This window comes from Phyllostomus discolor, chromosome 1 (assembly GCF_004126475.2).
Source record: "Phyllostomus discolor isolate MPI-MPIP mPhyDis1 chromosome 1, mPhyDis1.pri.v3, whole genome shotgun sequence".
Taxonomy (NCBI): Eukaryota; Metazoa; Chordata; class Mammalia; order Chiroptera; family Phyllostomidae; genus Phyllostomus; species Phyllostomus discolor.
In genome coordinates this window covers 79,547,467-79,555,257 of record NC_040903.2, presented here as the reverse complement: position 1 = coordinate 79,555,257, position 7,791 = coordinate 79,547,467, and the positions used below count along the sequence as shown (strand labels likewise).

The following is a 7,791-nucleotide window of genomic DNA, read 5'->3' as shown; positions in this document are numbered from 1 at the left end:
TAGAATATTTAGGAATAGCGAAACAATCCAGACACTAAAATCACAAGAGACTTTGTTTTCTTGGCTCATTTCTGAAATGTAGGATGAGTCGAGACAAGGAAAGTATGCATCACAAGCAGATTCCCCCCATTTGGCTGGAGAGTAGACAGATAAAATTCTACCAAGAATATGAGTCTAAAAATAAAATGAAAGATGCAGGCAACTCTCTCCAGGAGACAAATTCACACAAAAACATAAGTGCATCCCAGAAGACCTCATCTTAAAGAAACACTGGCTTCCATCTGCCCACACTCTTTATCTTGACCATATGAAAAATTCAGATTCCCCTGAAGATATGCCTTGGTCCCAGGCACTATGGCAACTCAAATCTGAGAGGAACAACAGGGGAAAGAAAGTTAACTGGAACCTAGATATAGAATTTAGTACATTGTATTTCACTAGCAAGCACATATTACATTCCTTTTCAGAAAACAGAAAAGCAAACTGAGGTAGAATAATGGGCCTAAGTTTAAACTCAGCTAGGAAGGCGGTAAGAAAGAAATAAAGGCCCTCCTCCACCCACTGCTGTGTCCTTCTCCTGCTGCTCCTGGTGCTGCTTGTTTGCATGTTCAGTGCAGACCATTTGTGAAGTGGCAGCTGAGGAGACTCTAGCACTCACCATGGCCCACAAAAAGCCCAAGAAAGGAGTCAAGACTGAGAACAACAATCATCAATTTGAAGGTGGCAGGGCAGGATGGTTCTGTGGTACAGTTTAAGATTAAAAGACATGTACCACTTCGTAAAATAATGAAAGCCCATTGTGAACAAGAGGGTTTGTCAATGAGTCACATCAGATTCTGATTTGATGGGCAGCCAGTCAATGAAACAGACACACCTGCACAGTTGGACATAGAGGATGAAGATACAATTGATGTGTTCCAGCAGTAGTCAGGAAGCATCTACTAAAAAGGGAACCTGCTACTTTACTTCAGAACTCCGTTCCTCCAGACCAAGAAAACATTCTCAATTAGAAAACTGCATTGTACTTTAACACCAATTAATTAACTAATTAATTAATTTAAAAGGAAAAAAAGAAAACTGCAGTTTGGTTCCACTGCATCCTGATGACTACAGTATTTTCTACCTCTCATCTTCCCTTTCCCCATTCCTTTATTGTACATAAAGTAACTGGTGTATGTGTACAAACATTTGCACTTTTTAACTAAATGGCCACTGGTATGTTTTGATGGACATCCAATGGAGACAGAATGCAGAAAAATACTGGTTCTGTGAAAATACCCCCTTTCTCCATTAGTGGCATGCTCATTCAGTCCTTATCTTTATATTTCAGTAAGTTATTTTGATCTCATTGTTTAACAAAAAGAACAACATAAAAATCCTTGCACAAAAGGAAAAAGGCCTCATGGGCAACAGTGTGGTGATTGCTAGGGGGTGGGGGATATGAGGGGATTAAAGGAAAATGGAAAAAATACAATAGAGATTAAAAAAGAAATCTCAAAAAAATAAATAAATCCTTGCATATCTGGTTTGATTGGAGAATTTTAATGTTTTTCATTTATCGTTGTAAAACCGAGGTCATCTGGAAAATATGGTCATTTCTGTCAATTAAAAAAAACTAGTCTAAAAGATTAGTATCGTGTTCTGTGAATAGAATATTGAGGAATAGCAAAACAACCCAGACCCTAAAATCACAGGACACTTTGTTTTCTTGGCTCATTTCTCAAATGTAGGATGAGTCAAGATGAGGAAAGTATGCATCACAAGCAAGGACAATTTTGTAACTTTTTTGTATGTAGCAGTTACATGTGCAGCAATCTGTCTTTAAGTAGAGATAAATTACACTAGAAGAAATGAATCCTAGGTAGTTTTCTCTTCAAGTCAAGTGACTTGCTGTTTAAATAAACTTCTTGTTTAAAAAAAGAAAAAGAAAGAGGGGGAGATGCACACAAGCCCATACTGTGAACTGGATCATTGCCATCTTTAAAATCCTGTGTGTTGCTCAGTTCTGAACCCATCCCAACTTCAAGGAACAAGGTGAAACAGCTACTGCTGAAGAGGATTACAAAGGTGACAGCAAGAGTCACAGCAGTGAAGAGGTCATGATCCACCAGCCCAGCTTGGAGATTAAGGAGGCAGGGAGGGAAAAACCATATTGACTCTCTGCCCACTCCACCCCCATCCCTATCCCAACTCAGGTTCTATTGAGTTGCTTCACTGAATAGCAACAGCAACATTATTATGCTAACTCAGCTGGTTTAGACAAAAAAGTCAGTGTTTGGTGTTGAATAATGAGGTTCAATTTCTATAATTACTAATTTAGGCAAGAAAGTATCCACCTACCCATTTTTTTTCTCAAAAAGGGAGTGCAAGTGAAGTAAACAGTCATAATTTTATTTTCATTTTCTGCAAATACTTTTGCAGTTAGTTATTATACATTCAAAGTTGTTTTTGGTGACAAAAAATATTGTAAATAAGTACAGTTATATTTTAAGATAGAGTAATTATAGCTGCTAACATTAGTGATAATATTAAGGTATTCCTCTCTTCATCCTGGCAGGATGCTCACTCTCATCCCCCACGAAGTGCACTAAACCATGCAGCGCATATGCATTAGTGAAGGCCACACACAAGCAGGGGGGCAGCGGCACCCACCTTCAGAGAATATATTGTATTTACTTGTCTTACATTCTAGCCAATTTTCTAGAGAAAACTATTCTTTTGGGGAACCAATTGCCTAACCTACCCAATATCAATCACAATCAAATTTCATTTGATTGGACATATCAGAAAGATCAGGCATATTTGACCAGTTTATTTTCAAGTTCTGAATTACCCACTTTCATATATATATAGATATATACCTTTTGTGAAGTGGTAGCTGAGGAGACTCCAGCACTCACCATGGCCCATGGAAAGCCCAAGAAAGAAGTCAAGACTGAGAACAATAATCATCGATTTATATACATAAATATGTATAATACTTATATATGGATATATATATGACAGTGATGCAGAAGGCAAAGAAGTTGTACATCTTTTGAACAAAGTAGAAGAAAGAATGAAAGAATTGAGTCAGGACATTACTGGGTGGGTGAAGCAGTTACCGCCCATAGTTCAGGGAGGGGCCATTGATAGATACTAGCCCACTGCTGATGGCCACCTGGTTGAATATGACATAGATGAACTGGTGTAGGATGAAGATTCACCTTATCAGAACATCAAAATTCTGTACTTGAAGCAGTTTGGAAATATTTTCATCCTTAGTGGAGATGTTAATCTGGCAGAGTGATTTGGCATTTACCCAGGCTATCAAGGGCAATGGCAAAGAAGATTGCACTGGCAAAGACCTGCTGGTTCTGGGAGGCAGAGATGGGGGCATTTTATGTGAAATCATCAAACTGAAACCAAAGATGGCCACTATGGTAGAGATTAACCAAATGTTGATTGATGGATGTAAGAAATACATGTGGAAAATGTGTGGTGACATCTTAGACAATCCTAAAGGAGAATGCTATCTGGTTCTAGCAGAGGACTGTATTCCAGTACTGAAGAGGTACGCCAAAGAAGGGAGTTTGATTATGTGATGAATGATTTGACAGCTATTCCAATCTCCACATCCCTGGAAGAAGATTCCACATGGAATTTTCTCAGACTAATTCTTGACCTTTCCATGAAAATACTGAAACAGGATGGGAAATACTTTACACAAGGGAACTATGTCTATTTGACAGAAAGCCTCTATGAAAAACAGCTTGGGCACCTGTACTGTCCCGTGGAATTCTCAAAGGAGATTGTCTGGGTCCCTTCATACTTGGAATTGTGTGGTTTTTACACTGTTTGGAAGAAAGCTAAACCTTCAGATCAGTATCCCTTAACCAGGTGTGCTTACAAACAGGCTTCCTGACCATCACATGCTGTACATGACATCAAAATAAGTCAGGCAATTGATTGTGAATTCCTCCCAAGTTTTCTTTTTTGATCATTATTTTTAACTTTAAAAAGCAAATTTAATGTGTATATTTTGATGAACTAGGATGCTGAAGGATGATTAGGTAATGTAGCAAAAGCCACTAAAGGCACTGAACCCCTAGAATGTGATTTTCATTATGTTTTCCCCCTGTGTGGGCTATTTTTGTTTTTACTTTCATAGACTTTGAATTTGGTTGTTTGGAAGAATAAGCATCATTGTTTTGTTCTGGAGGGGAGTTCTGAATGTTGTTTCTTTACCAAAAAATTAATTGACTTAGATGATTAAAATTTGGTGCTTATATGAAAGTTAAAAAATGAATTAGCAATGCTTTGATTAAAACAAATGCAAAAACATATGTACACAAAACAGAAGACTATGCTGGAGTATATAATTTAACCTTGCTATCAAGACATTCTAAATGTTTATATGTTACCACTTTTTAATCTTAAACATTTTATATTTCTGAGCATCAAACACATTCTTTTGAGGTAAGCTACTCTTAATATGATTTCCAGTTTACCGATAAGGAAACTGAGTCCCCACAAGGCAGGTTAGACCTATCATTGTCCTTCACAATTAAGAGACTACTGTTGACAGTATTGAGAGAGACAACAGAGCAAGTCAGTTTCTGAGATGGATTAAACTTTCAAGTTCTTCTAGCTTTATGCTTGATCAAGGAACTACCTCGTCATTCCCAAATGGTCATGGAGGTGGGTAAATTTTTATAATGTCACTGACTTTAAAGAGTCCTATCTTTATTCAGTTGACCCTTTATCTTGGTCCTTCCCATTTCAGATCAGCTGTCTACATATTTCCATGTTTTGAGTATACTCAAGAGCAAGATTGTAAAGAATACAAAAATAAATCAGTCCACAAAGATTATCAGCCTGAATGCCACGAGGAGACAAAGGAAACTGCCACAAGGAACAAGAGAAATTAACATTCTTTCCTGTCCACCTGGCAAGAACTGACAACAAACTAAACTTGTCGGCAAGCTCTGTTGACATGGAAGCATTACAAGAGTCGAGATTCCTGTGGAATATTCTGGAGCTACTAATACTGAGGTTTCCAAGGACCTTTTTATCACTTATTCTCCCCCATTAACACCATGTTTTATGAGATGCTCTTTATCAAATTGCTTTGAATTCTTTCTGAAAAAAATAATTAATTAGTGGATGAATGGTACAACATGTTCAAGCTTTATAATTGGATAGATCTTGGCATGGGATACCACCTTTGACATTTATTAGGTGGGTGACAATGAATGAGTTACTTAGTCTCTCTGACTCACAATGTTCTCATCTGCTTTTTAAATGCATAATAATGCCTTCTCTTGTTATTATTAAAAGAGAATGTAATGTAAAGCACTTGACATATACATAGTAGGCATTTAGTAATTGGTCACTATTAATTAACACTTCTAATCATCCTGAATTACCATAAAACCATTTTGTATCTAGAGAAAGGAAGGTTTAGATTAGCCTGACTACAGTTATCACATACAAATAATTTATATTTAGGCATTTTAGAAAATGTTTGCAAGTCTTTGTTTATTGCTTTTAAAATTAAATGGGCCTGAAGGGACTACCTATAGATCAAATGCAATCTATTGTGCAGAGAACAATGCATTTCACCAATGCCTTTGGAAAAGAACAATGAAGTTCAAAAGTTCCTTAATCTAATTCTCAGTGCCTACTCTATGATTTAATGTAATACTCAGTCTTAAGTTCTAATTACTATAAATTTTTTTGAAAAAATTCTAAATTCCTCTACTAGATTGTGAGTTTCTAGATTCAGCCATTAAAGTTATGTGCCTTAAGCATGCCACATAAAAGCTTTGTGCTATCATTACTCACACATGTAATGAAAAGGTCGAAGCAGGTTTCTAGTTAAACTGTTTCTTTTTATCACATCATTCATTCTGTGCATTAAAGATAGGCAACAGTGGGTATGAAAAACTATTGAAGTGGGAGGGAAAAACAGAAGAAAACTCAGTTATTGTCCATCAAAATTGAAATATGTTATCCAAGTCATGCATTCAGGTTTTAAAATTTTATAGTTTTCAGAAGACAACAAGTGTCAAATGTATCCTTTTACCTCTTCCCCACTCCATTTCATAAAACAATACTTTCCTTATACTAAATAGTTAATAATATTTGTCAACATAGAAACAAAAAAATGAACACATAAACTTTGTTTTATATATAAGCACCATAGGCTAATAGCCAAAGAATTGTGTAGGACTGTGCTCTTCTTACACATTTTGATTCAAATGCAAGCATACATGACAACCATGATTTGTCCCCAGGAAAATCTACAGGGTAATGAGAACAGAGGACTCTATGCAAAACAGCAGTGGAGTGACATCAGCAGCATGGTGGTGTGAGAGGCTCTCCAGGTCTCTCCTCTTGAAGTTACAGGTTGGACAGCCATAACTCAATAAAGGATTCCCTGTTCAACACACAAATCAGAGGCATTGGGCATTGAAACAGCTCCAGGTAGATGTATCTAAGCCAACAGAAGAGATAAGCTAGAGAGGGGTAAGAACAGAAACAAAGCCCAGTGCAGTCCCACACTCACCAGAGACCCTGCAGATATGATAGACGAGAAGAATTGGAATGCAATCCCCTCGGGTAGATTGATGAGGCAAAGATAGCAATCGGGCCAGGTGGGGTGCACCAATCCCGGTGCACATTGATAATGGGGCCAGGAGCCCTGGCAGAGTAGTGGCTCAAAAAAATCACAGCACTCCACAGCCTGCCAGCACTGGACAAAGGATTCCATCAATGCAGGAACCAACCCACCCGGTTACCCTGTGTCCTGCCAGGCAGTAAAATCCTCACTTAGCACATCCCCAAAGGGCTGAAAACAACTTTCCACCCTAAGTGGTCTGTACTTATTGTGGTTAACCCACAAGGAAAAGCAGAAACACACCCACAAACCCACTTTCCCCTGTCCAGCCCTCCCCCATCCATTATAGCACAGCCTGGTAGAGACAGCTGGGTCAGCCCAGACAGAGCAGCTGTGCCAGCAGCTTCTGGCTACAGGAGGTTGGCGCCAGAAACATACAGGAGACACATAATTTGAAAAAAAATGAGGAAACGGAGAGGGAAAAATCACAGAATATCACAAATCTAAAATAACAAAAACACAGGGAAAAGAAATAATAGAGATATGGAGCTACCATGAAACAAATGATAAAATGGATATATAAAATCCTCATATATCAATAATCACCCAAAATGTAAATAGACTGAACTCATCAATTAAAAGGCACAGAAGTAGAAGGCTGTAACAAAAAAAATAACTATATGCTGCCTTCATTCAGGAGACCCATCTCAGCTTCAAAGACAAACATAGACTCAAAGTGAAGGGGTGGAAAATGATACTACAAAAAAATAGCATCCAGAGAAAAGTGACTGAACTCATATCAGACAAAACAAATTTCAAGATAACAAAGGTAACAAGAGACAAAGATGTATCCAACCCAGGAATATCAAAATATATAAAGCAACTACTAACAGACCTAAAGAGAAAAATTGACAAAAAAAACCTCCACTGACAGCAATTTGATAGATTATTCAAATAAAAAATCAATAAGGAAATACTGACCTTAAATGACACATTAGACTAAATGGACATAATCAATATTTACACAGCTTTTCATTTCAGAACACCAGAATATATATTCTCCTCCAGTGCAATGGAACATTCTGAAGAATAGACCACATTTTGGGACACAAAACTAGTCTCAACAAATTTAAGAAGATTGAAATTAAACTCAGGATATCCTCCAACTACAATGCTTTGAAATTGAACAT

At 37.4% G+C, this 7,791-nt stretch overlaps 2 pseudogenes; both read left to right on the top strand.

Annotated features, from left to right (window-relative positions):
* Positions 1–659: 659 nt before the first annotated feature.
* Positions 660–1,014, top strand: LOC114493161 (annotated as a pseudogene).
* Positions 1,015–3,001: 1,987 nt separating this feature from the next.
* Positions 3,002–4,031, top strand: LOC114491951 (annotated as a pseudogene).
* Positions 4,032–7,791: the final 3,760 nt, after the last annotated feature.